The 24,751-nt window shown below is 38.0% G+C and overlaps 1 protein-coding gene and 1 non-coding gene across 7 annotated transcripts in view; both read right to left on the reverse strand.

The window, feature by feature from the left end:
• Positions 1–24,751, reverse strand: part of LOC120109906 (mediator of RNA polymerase II transcription subunit 15a-like) — a 117,794-nt gene that overhangs the window by 47,248 nt on the left and 45,795 nt on the right. The window lies entirely within an intron of this gene.
• On the reverse strand, positions 11,898–11,978 carry TRNAL-AAG (transfer RNA leucine (anticodon AAG)). Its single transcript has one exon. It is a non-coding gene; the product is annotated as a tRNA-Leu (tRNA).

A 24,751-nucleotide genomic window follows, 5' to 3' on the forward strand; every position in this document is an offset into this window, starting at 1 on the left:
AAGACAAGCAACCAACTCTTAATTCAAAAAACTAATACCTTGAGTAAAGATAATGAAAAACTAACTAAGAAAATTTCAGAACTTAAAAACAATAAACAAATCTTAAACAAGAATCTCACAAAAGACTTGAACATTCTAAAAAGGGAAAAACAAACACTAACTAAAGAACTTGAAAAATACAAACCTTTGGTTGAAAAATTTACATATAGTTCTGAAAAATTGAATATGATACTTAATAGTCAACGAGCTGTATTCAATAGAGCGGGTTTAGGGTATAAACCTAAAAATAAGCAAAAACTTCTTAGTAACTTCTTTGCTAAAGCAGGAGAAAGTAAAACTAAGAAAATAACCTATTTTTGTTGTGGAACTTTAGGACATAAAGCAAATGTATGTGATTATAGGAAAGGAAAAACTAAAAGAAAAATTAAAAGAATTTGGGTTCCAAAAGGAACCAACACTACTAACCATGAAGGACCCAAGAAAACTTGGGTACCTAAAACTATATGATTTGCTTGTGTAGGAGTGTCTTGCAGCCAAAGTCGACAAAAATTGTTGGTACTTGGACAGTGGCTGCTCAAGACACATGACGGGTGACAAGGATCAATTCTTCACCCTTGAAGCTAAGAAGGGAGGTGCTGTGACTTTTGGAGATAATAACCAAGGTCACATCATTGGTATAGGTAAAGTACAAATTATCCCTTCAACTTTTATTGATAATGTTCGATATGTTGATGGTCTTAAGCATAATCTACTAAGCATTAGTCCATTGTGTGATAGAGGTTATGATGTTATGTTTAAACCATCACTATGCATCATAACAAACCCAAATGACAATAGTTTAGTTTTTAAAAGAATAAGACGTGGAAATGTGTATGTTGTAGACCTTGAGGATCTTGCCAAACACAATCCATGTTTAGTTGTTAATGAAACTAAGGATAATGATGCTAGTTGGTTATGGCACCGTAAGTTAGGTCATGCAAGCATGGACACCATATCAAAACTAGTTAAAAGAGATTCCGTGATAGGTTTGCCAAAACTAAAGTTTGAAAAGAATAAAATATGTGAAGCATGTCAATTTGGCAAACAATCAAGGAACTCCTTTAAATCTATAAATTGTGTCTCTACCTCTAGACCTCTAGAACTACTACACATGGACCTATTCGGACCAACTAGAACCACGAGTCTAGGTGGAAATAAATATGGTCTAGTTATCGTAGATGATTATTCTAGATACACTTGGGTCATGTTCTTAGGTCATAAGGATCAAGCATTTTCAATTTTCAAGAAATTTCATAAAGAAGTAACAAATGCTAGAGACACTTCAGTCATAGCTATTAGAAGTGACCATGGAACCGAATTTGAAAATCATTTATTTGATGAGTTCTGTAGTAAAAAGGGGATAACTCATAATTTTTCTGCACCTAGGACACCACAACAAAATGGAGTTGTGGAAAGGAAAAATATAACTCTAGAGGAAATGGCTAGAACCATGTTATGTGAAAGTAATCTTCCTAAGTACTTTTGGGGAGAAGCCATAAATACCTCATGTCATATATTAAATAGAGTTTTATTAAGACCCATTATAAAGAAAACACCTTATGAACTTTGGAAAAACAGAAAACCAAAAGTGAACTATTTTCATATCTTTGGATGTAGGTGTTTTGTTCATAATAATAGAAAAAATAATCTAGAAAAATTTGACTCTAAATCTGATGAGGGTATATTCTTGGGGTACTCTACAACTAGTAAAGCCTATAGAGTCTTTAATAAAAGAACTCTAGTTATAGAAGAATCCATACATGTTGTTTTTGATGATTCTAGTGATATTTCTTTTAGTAAGAAAGTTAATCTTGATGATGATGCTGAAATCCTTGAAGAAAAGATAGATGAGATGACATTACAAGATGATAATCATAAATTAATTGGAAATGCATCATCAAGCCAAGAGGCTATTATGGATCATGGGCTGACTAAGGCTTGGAGGTTTGCTCATGGGCATCCTAAGAAATTAATTCTAGATGATCCATCTCAACCTGTTAGGACTAGAGCATCTCTTAGGAACTTAAACAATCATCTAGCTTTCGTTTCACATTTTGAGCCCAAACACATAGAAGAAGCTGAAAAAGATGTAAATTGGATAAATGCAATGCAAGAAGAATTAAACCCATTTACTAGAAACAAGGTATGGAATCTAGTTGAAAGACCTCCTGAATATTCAATCATAGGTACCAAATGGATATATAAAAACAAACTTGATGAAAATGGAATTGTAATAAGGAATAAGGCTAGACTAGTCGCAAAGGGTTATAATCAAGAAGAAGGTATAGATTTTGATGAAACCTTTGCTCCTGTAGCTAGACTCGAGGCAATTAGATTATTATTAGCATTTGCATGTTCTAAGGACTTCAAGTTATTTCAAATGGATGTAAAAAGTGCATTTCTAAATGGGTATATTAATGAGGAGGTGTATGTAGAACAACCTCCTGGTTTTGAGAATCATCAATACCCTAATCACGTGTATAAACTTAACAAAGCACTTTATGGTTTGAAACAAGCACCTAGAGCATGGTATGAGAGGCTTAGCAAATTCCTATTAGAACATGAGTTTTCTAGGGGAAATGTAAATACAACATTGTTTCTAAAGAAGAAAAACAAAGATATGTTGTTAGTGCAGATTTATGTTGATTATATTATTTTCGGTGCTACTAACAATCGCCTCTGCGAAGAATTTGCTGACTTGATGCAGAGTGAATTTGAGATGAGCATGATGGGAGAGCTGAACTATTTCCTCGGACTTCAAATCAAACAATCTGAAGAAGGCATTTTCATCAATCAAGCCAAATACATCAAGGAGATGCTTAAGAAGTTTGATATGGAGGGAAACAAGTCAATCAGCACCCCCATGAGCTCATCATGCAAATTAGACCAAGATGAATCAGATAAATCTGTAGATCAGAAGCTATATAGAGGTATGATAGGATCTTTATTGTATCTTACTACAAGTAGACCTGATATCATGTTTAGTGTTTGCATGTGTGCTAGATATCAGTCTAATCCTAAGGAATCTCATCTAATTGCAGTCAAAAGAATCTTTAAATACCTAATAGGAACAAAGAATATAGGGTTATGGTATTCTAAAGAATCTAGCCTGAACTTAATAGGATACACAGATTCAGACTTTGCTGGATGTAAACTTGATAGAAAAAGCACCAGCGGGTCATGTCAATTCCTAGGAGAAAACTTAATCTCATGGTTTAGCAAGAAACAAAATTCGGTTGCATTATCTACTGCTGAAGCTGAATATGTTGCAGCCGGGAGTTGTTGTGCTCAAATCATGTGGATCAAACAACAATTGGAAGATTATGGCATTAAACAAGATAAAATTTCCATTAATTGTGATAATACAAGTGCCATTAATCTAACTAAAAATCCAATTCAGCATTCAAGAACTAAACATATTGAGATAAGACATCACTTCATAAGAGATCATGTACTGAATGGTGATGTGACACTTCAATTTGTTTGCACTGATGATCAATTAGCTGACATTTTTACAAAACCCTTAAGTGAAGAGAGATTTAGTGTGCTTAGGAGGGGATTAGGAGTGATTGATCCATCCTAGTGGTATTTTCCACTAGTTCATTGATTTTGATGATTAGATTGTGGTTAATATAGAGTTTCTTTTCAATAATCATCAAATCAGATCATAACTTAGTGATTTTCCCTCATTCGGCACGAACATAGCATGATTTTTAGGTGCGTGCCAGAGTTCGAGATGACTCGAGTAAGTTTCAGAGTCGGCTCGTAAGGGGGAGTCGACTCGCACATTTACGGGAGTCGACTCGAGATCGATAGGCGCATTAGGGGAGTCGACTCGCGCATATTTTGGAGTCGACTCGAGGTCGAGTCGACTCGAGACTTACAGGAGTCGACTCGCAGTCGGGATCCGACTTTTTAACCCTAACTCAAGCGTTTGCTCAATACTTCTATTCACCGCCGCCACTGTTCACAAACCCTAGAGCCGACTCCTAGATCGTCTCCGGCCGCCCCTAGGGTTTTTCCCGTCGATCTTTCACCATCCATTAGCGTCTTACTCCATTCTAGGTCGACCATGCCTCGTAAAACCGTTGTCCCAAGCCGGAAGAGGCACCAACCCGCAACCGGCACCGAGCGACGTTCCAAGGCTCGGAACGATCCCGCGAGGCCACAACCTCCGGTTCGTTCCCCGCCGAGGGAGGTTCCCTCGAGGCCGTGCGCCGGGAAGGCGGTCTCCACCGGGAGATATGTCGATTTTGACTATCTCTCCCGGGAGGGCTTTACCATAGGAGAGAGATTACGGGCCCAGGGCTTAGAGTATTTCTGTTTCTTAGATCTCCCCACATACCCTGGCCTAGTTAGGGAGTTCTACGGTACTGTACATAGGGGCGATGGGGGTATAGAGGGCATGGTAGCCGGTGTCCCATTGTTCATTTCGGAGGATATCATTGCTCAGATCCTCCATCTTCCCCAAGTTGGGGTGTCACCCACACACCCTGAGGATAGGACTGAGGCCCTTACGGCCATTCTAGGACATCCACCCCAGTCCCCCTTAGATGAGGTGTCCGCTAGCTCACTTTCAGTTGAGATGCGGCTCCTCTTGAGTATCATCTCTAGGTCCCTCTTCCCGAAGACTGGCCGCTTCGATTTTGTATCTGAGAGAGACCTAGCCCTTATGTTCTACATCCTCCAGGACACCCCAATTAACTTTCCGAAACTTATTTATCGATATCTATGTGAGCCACTAGATAGACCTAGGCTCACCCTCCCCTATGGCATGATGTTCACTCTTCTGTTTAGGGAGGCCGAGATCCCTATTCCTGAGGGGGAACCCTCTCGCGCATTGCGATGGACAGATCGCATGCATCCGGGAACCCTACACAGGATGGGGTTTCGGAAGGTAGAGGGAACTTGGGTTAGGAAATCATCCACCTCCACACATACCACCAGACATTCCCCTAGTCCTGACCCAGACTCAGATTATCCTACCTTTTCCTCCACCTCTGCTCCCACCACCTCAGCCGGACCCTCCTCCTCAGCTCCACCTACTCAGCCCATGGAGGTCCGGATCTCTCCTGAGCAGCTCCAGGAGTTGCGGCAGGAGATAGTTAGAGATCTCCGGGACGACCTGCTTAGGGAGCTCCGAGGTCCAGTAACTGCTCCCTCTCCTGCACTTTCTTCTGCATTGGTCCCTTCCCTATCAGCCGTGACTGAGATGACGGCCCATGTGCGGAAAGAGATCTACAATGTCAGGAGCCTGATCCAAGTCCAGTTCTCTAGTATGAGTGATGTCACGAGCACCACTCGGAAGATGCGCGATGACATCTGACATGACATGGGCACCACTACTCAGGGGGCCGAGCGCTTGGCGAATGTGCTCATCGCCAAGCTGGACACACTTCAGCAGTTGGTGACCGAGCTCGATACGACACACAGCAGGGCCACCTCGGCCATTATCCGACAGTTAGAGCACGTCACCAATGCGATCACCCTACTCGCGGAACGCATGCCCCGGGGAGCCGCATCCTCCTCGAGGAAGCCTTAGATCTTTTTGTATTTTGACATGTATTTTCTGCTTTACTTATTGTATTCACAAATGTATTTACATACACATCAATACAATGAGTAGACATATTCTCTTCAATTTTGTGCAATTTGATCTCTAATTGATTGCGTGTTATACTCACTTCCTTTTTGATACGATGACAAAAATGGAGAGAAATATTTAATAGATATGTAAATGGAATCAACATAAAAGAAATCAAAATGAAAATCAAAAAATTAAAACATAATTTGTTCTTAGTGGATTTAGTACCTCGAGGCTCATTATCTCTCTGTTGGGGCTCCTAATGGAGTAATCTCCAGAATCTATTCAAGGGATATTCGGAGATTAGTTGAATCCTACTCAAGAACAAATTGACAGATTTTCCCTCTAAAAACCAAAAATTTCAGTTCAAAAGTTTCAATGCACTAAAAAAAAATTCAGAGAATCAAAACAAAGTTGAATGCATATGTTGAGGGAGAGAATCTGAATTTTTAAGAAAGCTAAATCATTAAATATATATAAGCCAAACAATTGATTGCATGATATGAAGGCTTATATAATTCCAAATAAAAGGGGGAGCTTTAACTCCAAAATTTATTATTTCACACCTTTCAAGCTTGGATAAATTAAATAACCAGACACTTGAATTCATTTATAGATTTTATTTCCTTGTTTATTGAGCAATTCACTTTACATATACTCAATGTTTTGTCATCATCAAAAAGGGGGAGATTGTGGAGTGATTGATTAAAACCCTATTTGATTTTGATGAGCTCAAAGCATTTGAGTATATCTTTTGTTTACTAATGAATTCAATCGAGTGTTTCAGTGAAAATCTTGTCTAAGTGTTTCTAGATTTGGTTCAAGATATTTTGGATAAGTTAAGAAGTCAGTTTGAACCAATGTCTGAGATTCGAGTCGACTCCAAGCGTATCAGAAGCACTGGCACGGGCTCGAGTCGACTCCGGAACATTACGAGTCGACTCCGACTGAGAGCAGACAGATGAACAGAAAGACTCAACTCAAAACCTGTCAGCGAGTCGACTCCTGAAGTGCGCGAGTCGACTCCGATGCTTACCGAGTCGACTCCAAGGAGTTACAGACAGAAAAGTCAGAGAGCGATTTTCGACCCTGAGAGCCGAGTCGACTCCTGAGGAACGCAAGTCGACTCCGATGGCTGGTAGGTCGACTCCAAAGAAAACAAGAGTCGACTCTCAGTGGTACACAAGGCAAAAGTCAGAGAGCAGTTTTCGGACACTGAGATTCGAGTCGACTCCCGCAATGCTCGAGTCGACTCCGAGACAGCGCGACCCCAAAAAGACAGAAGACCGAATTATTGTCTCTGAGAGCCGAGTCGACTCCAAGACAGCTCGAGTCGACTCCAAGGCAGCGCTACACCAAAAAGACAGAAGGCTGTGTTTCAGAAACTGAGAGCCGAGTCGACTCTGGAACAGTTCGAGTCGACTCCAAGATTGGACGAGCCAAAAGACAGAAGATCGGGAGTTCGGGCTCTGAGTGCCGAGTCGACTCCCAGGATTGTCGAGTCGACTCGAGTGAGCCAAATTAAAGAACAGCTCTATGGATTCCATGGGATGAGCCGACTCCCAAAATGCCAAGTCAGCTCCAGATGTTGGCGAGTCGACTCCGGGTTAAGTCGAGTCGACTCCCAGTCTAGGAGGTCACTTTAATTCAAATCCGGAACAGTTGCCGAGCCGACTCCAGAAAAGCATGAGTCGACTTCCGCTACAGCCGAGTCGACTCCAGATCGCGCGAGTCGACTCCGACCCCAACGGACACATTGTCAGGATATGTAGAGTGTGCAGAACGGACAGAAAAAGGTGTCTAACGGCTAGTTTCCGTGGGGGATGGCTTAAATAGCCACAGAGGACTGTAGCAAGGAAGAGAAGCACCATTTCACTCAAAGAAATCAAGCATCCTTGCTCTGCAAACTGGTTTTCAACGGAAAAGAAGGAAGAGCGCCATTAACTTCATCCAACTACCTCTTCCCAGCATTTAAAGAAGTCTCCTCCTGCCTTCAAGTCGACTAGACGTTCAAGAGGAGACCCAAAGTTCAAGAAGCCCTACTCTACTCCAACTCATACGTGTTTGAGGGCTCTTAACTTCTCTCTAGTTTATATTGCTGTATATCTGCTTTTTAGAAGCTTTGTTTTTTTGTTTGTCTTTGTTCTTTCCATCTTGTCTTTGCTTGATTCAATCAGGGGATTGAATCAAGGGTGTAGAGGTTGGTTGGTGAGCCGAGGGTAAAACCAACGTGTAAGGGTTCGATTGTGATCCCGGAAAAACAATCGGGGTGGTTCTAGTCGGTGAGCCTGGAAAAACCGACCGAGTTCGTTGTGACCTCGTAAAACAACAAGTTGGGTTGTGAGCTTGTAAAACAACCGGCTGTAATCCGAGGGGTTATAGTGAATTTCCAAGTGAGACTTGGGGAGTGGACGTAGGAGCAAGGGTTAGCTCCGAACCACTATAAAAACATTGTGTTTGTGATTGCTTGTGTTTCTCTCTCACTCTCATTTCACTCACAGCACATAGCTACTAATTAATCATCTTGCAAAAGTATTAATTAGTCATCCACAAACATTTTAATTGCAAAATTATTTTAAAACCCAATTCACCCCCCCTCTTGGGTTGTCTATCTGGGCAACACATGGCAACATCATAAGAAGAACATGCCTATTTCAAAGGAATACGGTGATTGGAGAGCATATGTTTAATGGAGCCCATAATGGCATGGAATTGTGCTCTTTCCTCTTTTTTGCACGGTAATTCCTCTGCCTGATTTCTGAGATTGACCTTTTATCTACTTCACAGTTTCGTACAAATTGTAGTTCCATATATTTGGCAAACTATAGAAGGTCAAAGATTTAAGATCCTTCAATTTTCTAGCTCACTTGTTCTCTTTATTTTTATTTTTATTTTTATTTTTTTACTCACTCTCATCTGCATGTTTCTGTTGTTCCACAGGATGTAGTTGGATCTAGTTCTTTCTCGACTGAATCCTCAAAGCAACATCTCAATCTAGGGGATCCTGTTGTGGCACAGCCAATATCTTGCAAACCTGTAGGTTATGTTATTCCAATGTTTGCATCTTGTGAAATTGTGGTCCTTGTGCTCGAGAAATTCTGCCAATATCTGTTCAGGTCATTCTTGAGCGATGTGTGTGAAGATGTGCCTTTGGTTGACATTGGTTTTGCCAAATGGTTTCATGTTAATAATGAACATGCTTATATTGCAATTTGTTACTAATGATAATAGGGTGCAGTATGTTTATTCTAGTTTGCTTATTTAAATTCAATGTTTTAGGTTGATGAACATATTAGTTCTTTCTACTCGACAGTATGTACAAATATTGTACAATCATGAATTTGGTAAAAGGTGGAATGTCAAATATTAATAACCTTCATTTTTCTAGCTTTCTTCTTTTGGCTCACATTCATCTGCATCTTCTTGTTCTTCCGTAGGATGTGGTTGGGATCCAGTTCTATCCCAGTTGAATGTTCAAAACAACAATAGAATTATGGGTATTCAATTGAAGTGCAACCAATATCCCACAAACATGCAAGTTTATGTTATCACCAATGTGCAAATTTTGTGGATTCATGATTTTTGTACTTGAATAGCATCTTTTAATATCTGTAAGGGTCATTCTTCAAGGATGTGTGAACAAATGTGCCTTTTGCTGAGCTTGATTTTGCCAAATTTTTCTATATTCAAGTGAATGTGTTACTTCTCCAGATGCTTGATTTCTTTCCTCCTTTCTTCTCCTTCTTATTTTCTTTCTTTCTTTCCTTCATTCTTCTCTCCGACGACAAACCGTCGGAACCGAGCTCGGCTGCTTGTTCTTCTCTCCGACGGAGACGGGGACGGGGACGGGGACGGGGATGGGGATGGGGCGGGCTCGGGCTCGCCGCTCTGGCTCGGGCTCCGTGCCTCCGCGCAATGTGGACCGTCCAACCCGTGTCGCCGTTTATCCACACTTTGTTCTTGCTCCAAATAAAGCAAGTGCTGAAGTCCATCTAACCAAGCAGTCCAAATCATGATAATCTGGACAAAAACAAAAAATTGCATCCCAGTAAAATTATAATTTATTTTAGGAAGAACCATGCTAGATGGGGTCGAACCAAGGGTGGGTACAAAAATTTGATATTTATTATTTTGCCAAATACACTGAATGTTAAACTGCTGCAATATGTAAATAAATATAATTCATAAATTTGTAAATCCATTTAGAGGCAATTAGACTGCTCCATCTGACCCCCTGACTATGATTTAAAATGATCCATGTTTTAACTCCAATAGACTAATGAACAAGGATATATGGTACGATACAAATTCGAGCCGAGATGGAAACTTTGCAACCAAAATAATACCTAAAAATACAGGATGTTGTTTGATAAATCCGACTAATGGAGTAAACAGTTTAAAGAAATCTGATACCATCTTGTCTATGGGAATAAAAGCAACAGCAAGCTTTCCCTCTATCCAAAAAATAAAAAATAAAAATAAACACAAAACCTTCCGATTGGACAAAAAATGAAAATAATAACCGTCCTAGGTGGGCTTGATCAATGATAAGTACAACATAAATCCATCTTTCATTATTTGCTGAACAAGTTTTTTTGTTTTATCTTTTTCTTTTTTTCCCTTTGTGTTTTTCTGATAATTAATAACAAGCAGATTGTTGAGCTGCTACAAGATTACGACCACAAATTGGCCGGATCTATCCATGACCTGAATGCAACCTGAGTAGACTACAAATTCCTAATCGGATTGGGGTCAAAAATTGAACTTCATTTGAAAACTAGGTCAGTTCTAGATTTTATAATTTCTAATCCAATCCTGACTCGTCTTAGCTCACGTATCACTCAAGTCTAATTTGGGTCCAAAAAAAAAAGGCTTGCTCATTCTGAAACTAACCCCTTTGTGGCCCCCTATAGTATAAAAAATATTTTTAATATAAATCTTTGAATCAAACTGTCATATGCTTTACCACGATCCAACTTATGAATGACGATAGTTGGACTTGTACACATGTTCTATTGCTCTTATGAAACTTTGCAACGAAAATACTTAAAAGGTGAAAGTAAATTTTGCATAAAAAACCACTTAATTATTGATTTGTAAAGAAAAAAAATAGATTTTTCTTTCTCATAACGGCCGACACATTAGAACTTCTTGGACAAATTTAACCTTGGATCTAAATACAAGATGGATAATATTGCACAAAAAATATTTGACTTTTCTTAATTATTGATTTTTAAAAGACAAAGATTGGACTATTCTTGCACATAAGGATGCACAATTAGAACTTTTTGGATAAGTTTAACCTTGGATCTAAATACAAGATGGATAATATACACAAATTTAAAATGCCCCATACATGTTTACCAAATACTATACATACATAATTATGTATATATTTATGTATATTTATATATGCAAGTATGTATATGCGTAAGTATGTGTGTCTATGCATATATATATATTCTTAATAATAATAATATATGTATATTCTAAATATGTGACAAATATTTGTTTACTTAGATAAAATGGACGATGGTGTTTTTTAGTAATTTGTTTTACCAAAAAGATTAAAACAATATATATTGAGAGTAGGATTCAAAAATGATTTTAGCAAATTGTTTTTTGTCAAAATGGATGGGAGGAGAAATTTTTTTAGTAATTTGCTTCGGTGAAAAATGATTAAAAAACGTTATGTTGAGAGTATGTATATATATGTAAGTATGTGTGTCAATACATATATACATATATATATTCTTAATAATAATAATATATGTATATTCTAAATATGTGACAAATATTTGTTTACTTAGATAAAATGGACGACGGTGTTTTTTAGTAATTAGTTTTACCAAAATGATTAAAACAATATATATTGAGAGTAGGATTCAAAAATGATTTTAGCAAATTGTTTTTTGTCAAAATGGATGGGAGGAGAAATTTTTTTAGTAATTTGCTTCGGTGAAAAATGATTAAAAAACGTTATGTTGAGAGTATGTATATATATGTAAGTATGTGTGTCAATACATACATACATATATATATATATTCTTAATATTAATATATATGTATATTCTAAATATGTGACAAATATTTGTTTACTTAGATAAAATGGACGTGGTGTTTTTTAGTAACTAGTTTTACCAAAAAGATTAAAACAATATATATTGAGGGTAGGATTTAAAAATGATTTTAGCAAATTGTTTTTTGTCAAAGTGGATGGGAGGAAAAATTCTTTTAGTAACTTGCTTCGGTGAAAAATGATTAAAAACAGTTATGTTGAGAGTGGGATTTGAACCCACGCCCTTTCGGACCAGAATCTTAATCTGGCGCCTTAGACCAACTCGCCCATCTCAACTGGTTATACTTAGTTTGTTTTTGAAGATGGCTCTTTGTCTGGGTCCCTTCTCAACATCAAATCTTCTATAGCTAGTGTTTTTGACCATGACATCTGCATAAGAAAATAGGCGTTGTTTTTATAATTATTATCCGAGTTTCTTGTGTCTGCTGTGGCCATAACAGAAGTTTTTATAAATTGTAGTTGATAGAAATTAAAAAGTGGATACTTATACAGATACCAGTATACCACTATAACTTTATGTTTCCAGAAATCATGTTTTAGTAAATATTTTGTCAGTTTTCAGCAAATGCTTTGATTTATAGTATACTGATCTTGTACTGTCATACTGTATTTATAATTGACCAGTAGGTCATAACTTGTTTCTCTGGGATGCTGATGAATGAGTGGAGGGAGTTCAATATGTTTTACTGGAAAGTATGCCATTTTTGATCGAACAAAATACTACCTTTGAGATTCCATTTTCATTGATACCTTTTCAGCAGATTCAAAATAGCTGCAAATTATCACCCCTTGATTAGATCAAATTACACTTTCGTATGATTTTAATCTCAATTTCCCTCATCTTAACAAGATAACAAATCGAAACTCTTTGATGAACTGCATTTGATGCACAAATGCTTCATTGATATTCTCACAAAAAAATATTTTCTTGAGAAATACAGTGGGAGTATCATCCTGAGTCAAACTTGGGATGTCTGCCTTGACGAGTGGGATGCTACCAACTGAGATAAGTTTGGTCGACAATGTTTTTCACAAAAGATGAATCATCTTGGAGGTTCTTTGTTTGGCTCTGTCTACAGCATAGTCGAGGCATTTGCATGTTGGCATTTGGTGGATATAAATTAAAATTTCTGTTGATAAGCTTATGTTTAGCTCTTCTTTGCTTTATGCATAACTGGTTTGTTTCAGCCAGAAGTAGATCCTTGGCTGTCAATGGAGGATGTTAATGCATTCTATGTTGTACATAAGGGGAATATTATTTCCATTTACCGAACCTTAAGTGAATGTCAAGCTCAAGTTTGCTCTTTGGTAGGCATCTTTGATGCCATTAACTTTATGGAGCTGTTATTTCTTTTTTTTGTTGTTGTTTTTTTTCATTTTCTGTTTCTTGTAGTGTAAAGCACTGTGAAGGTTTCCTTTCTTTGGTCTTTATATTCCTTGATGGGTTCAAGTGTCACTGTCCTTATATTTTGTTAAAAGATATATTCTTTCTGGTCTTTTAAGTTTCAGCCATTGCAAGAGTTGATATGCTCCACTCATTATTCATGTTAACTTTTTGCAACCGCCACTATATTGGTCTGAGCTTATTATAGGATTAGGCATGATCAACATTTGAAAACTACAAGAAGATGATATTTATTTGAAAACTATAAGAAGATGATATTTGGAAAAAAACATATAAGCTTGATGCAATGAGTTCAAACTCATTCTAAAAAAACTAAGAAATATTTGCTTGGATCAACTTACTAAGAACATGACATGGAGTTTCATTTAACTAGGGCAAGTAATTGGAGACATGATAGACTTGGGCAGACTCATTCATGTTTTTCTCTTAAAGCTAGATGTACAATAACTCGCCTTAGTCATGAATCAGATCATTCAGTTTTCTAACCTCCCCTTCATGAAGCTAAAGACAACTGTATTAGTGTGACTTGCCGATAAAGGAAAGGAAGGACGAGAAGAAAATGTTCATGGTTTTGACTCTTTGCTCCAAAGATATCATATTTCCTTATGGAATCTTTAATCTTATACTATTCTGTATATTCATATGTTCTTTCATGTGTGTGCTTCGTTATCTATTTCTTTATGATAACTGTTGTTTTTGTCCAAATCTTCAATTATGTCCTTGGATCCAAGATGCCTCTTGAAAGCTTTATCTAGTCTTTGTTCTGCTTTTTTCCCTTCATTGTCATCTTTGCTTTGTTTTAAAATCAACTTATATGGCTTTGTTTGGTTACAAACTTTGAGGACTAGGAAGCTGCAATGTATTGAGTCTAACAAAATATATTAGGTAACTAAATGTTCCAAATTTGGAGTGCTACGTGCTAGTGCTATGTGGGATGAAAGAAGAGCTAGATTGGACAAAAGAGGAGCGAGACTGGTCAATCACCTTCACATGTGTATCGTAAAAGCTAGTTTTACTGAAAGTTTTGAGATTAGTTTATGATCTGGCTAGGAACATTCTGAGCGACAGGTTTTCTAGAAAGCAAAAAGCAAAGCAAAGAAAGGAAAAAAAGGAAAAAACTTTAAATCAAGCACTTGACGATGTAGGATGACCTTGTGGAAATTTCCATGATAAATTTTCTTGATGTTCAGGATTCAGACTGCTACTCTAGGAATTTAGCCTAATGGTTTTCAAATGCCGACTTTCAAAATTATGTTCAAGTTATTAAATTTATAAAAGGTTATTGTCAATCGTTTGAGTTAAATTTTTCTAAATTATTAAACAGCTATTGTCCATCTTGCCTGGAGAGGCGAGCTTTGACGCAATGGTAAGATTGTTCCATTGTGATCTAGAGGTCATAGGTTTGAAATACGGAATAGTCTCTCCACATGTGGGGGTAGGGCTACATATATCTTATCCTCCCCAGACCATGCGATGGCGGGAGCCTCATGCACCGAGCTGCTCTTTTTTTTATTGCCTATCTTGCAAAGAAGGTGATTCTTGCTTTGGTGGTTCGTTAATTTAATCAATTTTTTTTCCCAATAGGTATGTGATCCTGCTGTCAGTGTATTTAAGGGTTACACTTTGCATAAAGAAACAGAGGAGTATCTTGCTTCTCGCGGGCTTAAAAATGCTTTGTACTCCATTGATGCAGATGATGTAAAAGAAGATTTGTTTAGCAATCTTGTGCCTTGTTGTTTCCAGGTAAAACACTCGAACATAATTAGTGTCAAAAAAATCATTTTGATAATCCTTATGTCCGATCAATTTTGATGCTTATCTGAAGTTTAGTAACTTGTGTTAGATGATTTTGAACCATTTCATTGTTGAAATTGCTAGTTATGTATATTTCAATATTGGACCTCTTTTTCTTCACATGGCAACATCATAAGAAGAACATGCCTATTTCAAAGGAATACGGTGATCAGAGAGCGTATGTTTAATGGAGCCCATAGTGGCATGGAATTGTGCTCTTTCCTCTTTTTTGCACGGTAATTCCTCTACCTGATTTCTAAGATTGACCTTTTATCTACTTCACAGTTTCGTACAAATCGTAGTTCCATATATTTGGCAAACTATGGAAGGTCAAAGATTTCAGATCCTTCAATTTTCTAGCTCACTTGTTCTCTTTATTTTTATTTTTATTTTTTTACTCACTCTCATCTGCATGTTTCTGTTGTTCCACAGGATGTAGTTGGATCTAGTTCTTTCTCGACCGAATCCTCAGAGCAACATCTCAATCTAGGGGATCCTGTTGTGGCACAACCAATACAAATCTGTAAGTTATGTTATTCCAATGTTTGCATCTTGTGAAATTGTGGTCCTTGTGCTCGAGAAATTCTGCCAATATCTGTTCAGGTCATTCTTGAGCGATGTGTATGAAGATGTGCCTTTGGTTGACATTGGTTTTGCCAAATGGTTTCATGTTAATAATGAACATGCTTATATTGCAATTTGTTACTAATGATAATAGGGTGCAGTATCTTTATTCTAGTTTGCTTATTTAAATTCAATGTTTTAGGTTGATGAACATATTAGTTCTATCTACTCGACAGTATGTACAAATATTGTACAATCATGAATTTGGTAAAAGGTGGAATGTCAAATATTAATAACCTTCATTTTGGCTCACATTCATCTGCATCTTCTTGTTCTTCCATAGGATGTGGTTGGGATCCAGTTCTATCCCAGTTGAATGTTCAAAACAACAATAGAATTATGGGTATTCAATTGAAGTGCAACCAATATCCCACAAACATGCAAGTTTATGTTATCACCAATGTGCAAATTTTGTGGATTCATGATTTTTGTACTTGAAAAGCATCTTTTAATATCTGTAAGGGTCATTCTTCAAGGATGTGTGAACAAATGTGCCTTTTGCTGAGCTTGATTTTGCCAAATTTTTCTATATTCAAGTGAATGTGTTACTTCTCCAGATGCTTGATTTCTTTCCTCCTTTCTTCTCCTTCTTATTTTCTTTCTTTCTTTCCTTCATTCTTCTCTCCGACGACAAACCGTCGGAACCGAGCTCGGCTGCTTGTTCTTCTCTCGGACGGAGACGGGGACGGGGACGGGGATGGGGATGGGGCCGGCTCGGGCTCGCCGCTCTGGCTCGGGCTCCGTGCCTCCGCGCAACGTGGACCGTCCAACCCGTGTCGCCGTTTATCCACACTTTGTTCTTGCTCCAAATAAAGCAAGTGCTGAAGTCAATCTAACCAAGCAGTCCAAATCACGATAATCTGAACAAAAACAAAAAAAATTGCATCCCAGTAAAATTATAATTTATTTTAGGAAGAACCATGTGTTGCCCAGAGATGGTCACCCAAGAGGGGGGTGAATTGGGTGTTTTAAAACTTTTTGTCTAATTAAAAATAAAACACACAAATGTATGAACTAAATTAAAGATAGAGGTATGAGAACAATCAATCGCAAACACAGGGTTTTATAGTGGTTCGGAGCTTCCACTGCTCCTACATCCACTCCCCAAAGCACCTTTGGGAATTTTCACTATAATCCAAGACTACAGTCCGGTAGTTTTGCGAGTTCACTACCAAACTCGTTGTTTTACACCGGGCTAACAACGAACCCTATAACCCCCAATTTCACCTAGGCTTGGGACGCCTTTCCCTTGTTCCAAGTCTCTTGACTGGAACAAGTACAATAACCAAAGGTTTTACAAAGGATTTGAAAGCTCTTAATAAGCAAATATGACAATGAGAAATAATGAAAAACCCGGAAGAATCCTTTTGCCGTTGGAAGCGTGGGTAATGGTGATTCTTCCGATGTGGATCGCATTGGCTTGAATGTGAGCTTTGAATGCCGAGCGGGAGAGAGTAGTTGAGCACGAAATCAGTTGGGAAACTTGAAAGCACTTGATTTCTTCACTTGAATGCACTAACTCCCTTGAACCTCTCTCTCTTGCTTCTCTCTTGAATGATCTTGTGTTGGGTTGGTGAGAAGTTGTTGGAAGGCACTTAAGAGCTCCTTTTTATAGCCCAAAAAGCAAATATAGCCGTTAGACACAAAGAAAGAAACGTTTGAAATTCAAACAAACCTGCAAAAAAGTGTCAGTCGCGTCCCAGGCGCTCCGGAGACGTCTTCGCTTCAATGCGAGACATCTCGCCTGTAAGATTTTTCTTTTGACGTTGTTTGGGGTCGACTCGGCGCTTTACGGGGACGTCTCGGGCTGTTTGCGCTTTTTGTATGGGGACGACTCCGCTGCCTTGGGGACGACTCCGCTGTTTTATCTTCGAAAAACAAGTCTTCTGGAATTCTCTGAGAGAGTCGACTCCGCTTTTTCAGGGGACGTCTCCGCTGCCTTATCACGGAAAAAGATATCCTCTGGAATACCCTGAGAGAGTCGACTCCGCACTCTCTGGGGACGACTCGGGAACTCTGCTTTTTACTTGCGGGGACGACTCCGCGTCCTGTGGAGACGACTCGAGCGCATCCCTTGAAATCGGCCTTTCTGCCGCCTCTGAGAGAGTCGACTCCGCCTCTGAGAGAGTCGACTCCGACCCTGCGAGACGCCTCGCCAGGTGCCGGGGACGTCTCCAAACGTGCCAGTTCTTCCTGTTTGTGCCAGAGACGTCTCTGGGACTAACCGGAGACGTCTCGGCTGTCCCTAATCTATTTTCTTCAACTCAAAAATTCTTCAATAAATCCTTAAAAATTATGAAAACTTGCCTAGACATTTCTTAACAATATTAATAATTAATCACCTGAAATTCTCAAATAAATTGTTAAGATAAATGAAATTATACTCTAGTGTTTTGTATTCATCAAAATCCATTAGGGGATCAACAATCTTCCCCTTTTTGATGATGACAAAACACTGAGTATATGCAAAATTCGAAATTTAAACATATACACAGTATTTGGTCAGATGTACAAGTATAATATTTTGATTTGAGCTAGATACAGTGTGCATAATTCAAAATAGTCAATTTTCAGTTCTATCCTTATGCATAAGATTGATCTTAATAGCTCTTAAGCAATTTTAGCATATCAACTGAATTTGAATCAAGTTAAAATTTAAATTAATAAAATATTGATGCTAAAGACCATTGAAGGCTAAGTTCTTTTTGACTCCCCCTTTCTTTTCCAGAAGGGCAATTATCTTAAAGCCAATATTCTTCAATTTTATCTTTTTCTAATTCAATTTTTAAGTATGAGTGTAAATTTTGCATTCCATATTTAGGTTCTACTCCATATACTCCATATATATATATATCTACTCAATACACTCCATAAATTTTGCATTCCAATATATTCAATATCCATATTGGTTCTACTCCCCCTTTTTGTCATCAGCAAAGAAGGGGACAAATTATCCTTAGGTACTTAAAACTCAATTCCTAGTAGAATTCAGCATATTACTATGAACCACTCAAGGATATTCAAGTTATTTTCATTTCACTCCCCCTTTGTTTTGGAATTCATTTCAGACTCCTCTTTTTGTTTAAAATAGTTATCACAAGATGTGCTCCCCCTGTTGGATATGCATTGATAAATTGTGTCAAATTTGAACACTTAAGGTATGTTATGAGATTTTTATGGCACAACACAGAATCACATACACAAAGTTTGATTCCACAGGATTTGAAACAAACACAAGATTTCAAAAGAAATTGTATGTCATTCATATGTCATTGCAATCATTTGAAGGCATTACAAGGGTAAAAGAAAAAAGAGGAAATCATTACAAGTATTGATTCCTAATACAAAAGAAGTGTCAAAATGAGCCTAGGGTTTTACAAAAATAGATGAACCCTAGATGTCTACAAAATGTCCCTCATCGGCGACGTTGTTCAATAGCCCTAGCAGCTGCCTCTATAAATGCATTTATTGAGTCCAGTAGAGTTTTGAACTGATCTCCTTGAGATTGATGGAAGGCTGCTACTAGTGCTTCAAACTCGAGACTTGCCCTTTCAATTTTTTCTTTAAGTTAGGCAGCCACGGTGCCCAAATTGCCTCCAGGGCTCGTCAACTCTTGAAGACCATCTGATATGATCTTCAATTTCTCCTGTAGCTCAATTGATCGTATAGTTTGGATGGTACCCACATGAACCAACTCTGATGCTGTAGCTTCTACCTGGGTTTTGATCTCCTTCAATTCTTGTAGAAGCCCTTCATGTGAGGTACGAATGGGGGCCAACTCAGCAGTGATCATCGATCTCATCTCCTCTCTCATCTGCTGGCATATCACAGATGCTAGAGTGTGCATCTGTTCATCTGACAAGGAGAAGGGCCCACTAACTGGAGGAGGAGGAGGCACAGATGTGGAAGGTCCAGCTGAGCTGGAGGGTACATCAGGAAAGCCCATATGGCTATGTGGAGGAGAGTGGTGGTCAGGCTCCTGATGTGGGATCTCGGGCTCTAAGGTTTGAGATCTTCTTTTAGGGACCTTAACCCAAGACCCATCTACCTTGTGAAACTCCATTCTACGCATTGTGCTTTCATTATAATAGTCGGTGTTTCTCAAGGGTTTTGCAGGTTCATTTTCTGGAATGTGAACCTTGAAATGTTTGAATACTAGGGTAAAGATCATCCCATAGGGTATGCTAAACCTAAAATACCTATGACATATAGAAATGTAGTTTAACATAAGTCTAGGTAGGTTTAGGGGAATCCCTAGTAAGATATGGTGCATGATCACTAAATCTCGTTCCGAAACAAAATCGAAGCGGCCGGTTTTTGGAAGCAAGACCTGGTTGACAATACTCAAAAGTAGTCTCATTTCGGCATTTAGGTCTTGTGAGTTAACTACATCAAGAGGGCCGCAGTCCTCTCTCCCTAATAGTAGGTTTAGGGCTATTTCCCTTTGGGGATGTGAGGTCGGAGCCTCACCGTCTTTAGGGATTTGCAACACGCTAGAAAGGATATCCTCGTTAATCTCTATCAATGTCCCTCAGACATATGCAGTGTACCCCGAGTCCCCTAAGGCCATATTACTAAACATCTCTCTAACTAGGCCGGGGTAGGTTGATGTATTGAGGGTACAAAGGTATTTCCACCCTTGGGCACGGAGTCTCTCTCCAATAGAGAACCCCTCACTATCTAGAAAATGAAAATCTATATACCTACCGGTGGTTACTGTGCGATTCGCACAGGAAATGGTCGTGGTTGGCGGAGCAACCGGAGGAGACGGCGCGGAAGGCTCTTCCCTCCGTTCCTCATTGTCGGTCGCAACCCTAGGACGCCTCCCACCGGTTCTCCTAGCTCTTTTAGGTGCCATAGTTCGGAAACCCTAGGGAAATGGGGAGTTTTGGTTCGGTTTGAGGTGGAGAGAAAAATGGAGGCTAGGGTTTTGTGTTTTGTTGGGGATGAAAGGGATAGCTCGGGTCGGCTCAAGCTGTTTCGACCTATTTTAAAAACCCTCGTTCGGTCCCCGAGACGTCTCCGTGACTAACGCGAGACGTCTCGCCGGGGGGACGTCTCTGCGATTTGCCAGAGACGTCTCCGGCACTGAAACATTTCAGACTAATTTCTATCTTTTTCCAATTTATTTTATTTAACCACACTAATCAACATGATTTCTTTTGGTGAATACAGAGTGAATTTGTTTGTGATCTTTCCCTTTAATAATACATCCTATAAAAGTTTGATAATGATTCTTGAATTATTAATATTGAAATGAGGAATGTTTGACCAAATTTCGAATACCTATGAAATAGGCTCTGAAAATATCTCCATGAAGAGTCCAAGGGAGGGTAACCATCCTCCGAAAAGTCGAACAATTCGTCATTTAACTTAGATAGATTGATGCTTTCACTTATGTTGACCTTGAGGTGGATTACTAGTTTGAGTAGCAAAGCATTGCAATACAAGTTCAATTTAATTGCTAGGATCATACAAGCTCAAAGCATTCCTTAAGAAGTTGAACCTATCTTTACAAAGGGGCTTTGTAAAGATTTCGGCCAATTGATTTTCAGTACATACATATTCAATCATCACATCATTTTTCAGCACATGATCCCTAATAAAGTGATGCCTAATCTCTATATGTTTTGATTTTGAGTGTTGGACAGGATTTTTTGTTAAATTAATTGCACTTGTATTATCACATTTAATTGGTATATTGTCCATTTTGATACCGAAGTCTTCAAGTTGTTGCTTAATCCAAAGAACTTGGGCACAACAGCTTCCAGCTGCAATGTACTCAGCCTCAGCTGTGGATAAGGCAACTGAATTCTGTTTCTTGCTAAACCAAGAAACCAAATTAGCACCCAAGAATTGACATGTGCCACTTGTGCTTTTCCTGTCGAGTTTGCACCCGGCAAAATCAGCATCGGAATAAGCAATTAAGTTTATGTCAGATTGTTTAGAGTACCATAAGCCTACATTAGATGTCCCTACTAGATATCTGAAAATTCTTTTAACAGCTTGCAAGTGTGATTCCTTAGGACATGCTTGGTATCTAGCACACATGCAAACACTGAATAATATATCTAGTCTACTAGCAGTAAGGTAAAGTAAAGAGCCTATCATACCTTTGTACAATTTGCAGTCTATAGTTTTACCTTTTTTATCTTTGTCAAGCTTGCAACTTGAGCCCATGGGTGTGCTGATTTCCTTTGCATCCTTCATCTTGAATTTTTCCAACATTTCCTTGATATATTTGGACTGACTGATGAAGATGCCTTCCTCTGATTGTTTTATTTGTAGCCCAAGGAAGAAGTTGAGCTCACCCATCATGCTCATTTCAAATTCTCCCTGCATAAGCTTGGCAAACTCTTGACAAAGACTATCATTAGTAGCACCAAAAATTATATCATCCACATAAATTTGTACAAGCAATAAGTCATTTCCTTTTCTTTTAATGAAGAGGGTTTTGTCTACATTTCCTCTCTTAAATTTATTTTCAATTAGAAAATTACTTAATCTTTCATACCATGCCCTAGGGGCTTGCTTCAGTCCATACAATGCTTTATGTAATTTATAAACATAATCTGGATGTAAGTGGTTTTCAAAACCTGAAGGTTGTCCTACATAAACTTTCTCCATTATATAACCATTTAAAAATGCACTTTTTACATCCATTTGATAGAGTTTAAAATCCATGAAGCAAGCATATGCCAAGAGTAGCCTAATAGCCTCTAACCTAGCAACAGGAGCAAAAGTTTCATCAAAATCTATTCCTTCCTCCTGATTATAGCCTTTGGCAACTAGTCTAGCTTTGTTTCTTATAACTATTCCATCTTCATCTAGTTTATTTCTATACACCCACTTGGTGCCTATGTTGAAACATTAGGGGGTTTTTTCATTAGAGTCCAAACTTGATTTCTTTCAAATTGATTTAATTCCTCTTGCATAGCATTTATCCAATTTTCATCCTTTTCGGCTTCCTCTAGTGACTTAGGCTCTATTTGTGAAACGAAAGCAAGATAATTACTAGTATTTCTTAGAGAGGATCCTGTCCTTACCCCTTGTGAGGGATCACCAAGGATTAAATCCCTTGGATGACCATGTGCATACCTCCATTCCCTCGGAAGATCTTGATTTCTTGCTTGAGATTGATCTTCTTCATCTTGCTGAATTGTATCTTCCTTGACTTCATCTTCAAGTTGTTTTTCTTGTATGGAGAACTCCTTCATTCTGTCTTCAAGTATACCTGCATCACTATCTTCTTCTTTTCTAGAAGAATCTTCATTAGCTTCATCAAAAACAACATGAATGGATTCTTCAACAACGAGAGTTCTCTTGTTGAAGACTCTGTATGCTCTACTAGATGAGGAATAACCTAAGAAGATTTCCTCATCTGATTTAGCACTAAATTTACTTAGATTGTCCTTTCCATTGTTTAAAATAAAGCATCGACAACCGAAAACATGAAAATAGCTTATATTTGGTTTCTTACTTTTTATCAACTCATAAGGTGTTTTCTTTAAGATGGATCTAACTAAAGCACGGTTTAAAATATGACATGAAGTATTTATTGCTTCAGCCCAAAAGTACTTTGGTAGATCCGATTTGCACAACATGGTACGAGCCATATCTGCTAGTGTGCGATTCTTCCTTTCCACCACCCCATTTTGTTGGGGTGTCCCAGGTGCCGAGAAATTGTGATTGATACCATTTTCTTCACAAAATTTTTCAAAATACTGATTTTCAAACTCGGTACCATGATCACTCCTAATTGCTTTTAGTTTAAGATTGAGTTCATTCGAAACCCTATTATGAAACTTGATAAAAGCGGGAAAGGACTCATCTTTATGTGCAAGAAATGAAACCCATGTAAAACGTGAAAAATCATCAACAATTACAAGACCAAATTTCTTACCCCCTAGACTAGCAGTTCTAGTGGGTCCAAACAAATCCATGTGAATTAGTTCTAAGGGTTTTGATGTTGAGACTATGTTCTTAGACTTGAAAGAACTTCTTGTTTGTTTCCCTAATTGACATGCAGCACAAATTTTGTTCTTTTCAAAGTCTATTTTTGGTAGTCCTTTGACTAGATCTTTTGTAATTAATTTAGAGATTAAATCCATGCTAGCATGCCCTAACCTACGATGCCATAACCAACTAGTCTCATTGACTTTGGGATCCATGGCTACAAGACATTGGCCATCCTTCATGGTGAGATCATCAAGATCTACCATGTAAACATTTCCATGCCTATGTCCTGTGAGTATGATCTCATTGTCAATTGGACTACTAATTATGCATAGTGATGATTCAAATGACACTTTAAAGCCCTTGTCACAAAATTGACTTATACTTAATAAATTATGTTTTAGTCCATTAACTAACAATACATTGTCAATAAAAGAGGAGGATGATATAGAGATTTTACCAATACCAATGATTTGACCTTTAGCATTGTCTCCAAATGTGACTACTCCTCCTTCTTTTGATTTCAAGGTGACGAGAAGACTCTTGTCACCGGTCATATGCCTTGAGCAACCACTATCAAGATACCACATTCTCTTTTTATTTTCGGCTGCAAGGCATACCTGCAAAATAATCATGTGAAGCTCTTAGGTACCCAAGTTTTCTTGGGTCCTTCCTGGTTAGTGTAGTTGGTTCCCTTAGGCACCCATACTTTAGTTGTTGTTTTACCCCTTACAAATGTATTCTTGTTAGTTTGAATCTTTCTTTGAATGCAAGAATAGGCTTTATGTCCACTTTTTCCACAATGAAAGCATGTAGGTTTTTCAGATTTGACATCTTTTGCTTTCACAAAGAAATTCTTTAAATACTTTTGTTGTTTGCTAGTTTTATATCCTAGACCGGCTTTATTAAAAACAGCTCTTTGATTGGATAGAATAAGATTTAACTTTTCAGAGCTATGTGTAAATTTTTCAACAATTGGTTTGTACTTATGTACCTCATTCTTGAGATCCAAATTTTCTTTAACTAATTCTTCCTTATCCTTTTTAAGGAGTTCAACATTTTGCGCAAGTAAGGTATTACTATTGAGTAGGAATTTAACTTTTAGATTTAATTCCTTAATTTGTGTTTTTGCCGTTTCATTTTCAATGCTAAGTTTTGAATTTTTATTTTCTAGGTCAATGGTATTAACTTTTTTTAAAGCTCTCCTTCTCAATCAATAGGTTTTCAATATCATCCTTTAGTTTTTGATTGGAGGCTTTTAATTCTTTAT

Source organism: Phoenix dactylifera, chromosome 3, assembly GCF_051530095.1.
Source record: "Phoenix dactylifera cultivar Ajwa chromosome 3, Ajwa_hap1_PhDact_Kaust_v1.1, whole genome shotgun sequence".
Taxonomy (NCBI): Eukaryota; Viridiplantae; Streptophyta; class Magnoliopsida; order Arecales; family Arecaceae; genus Phoenix; species Phoenix dactylifera.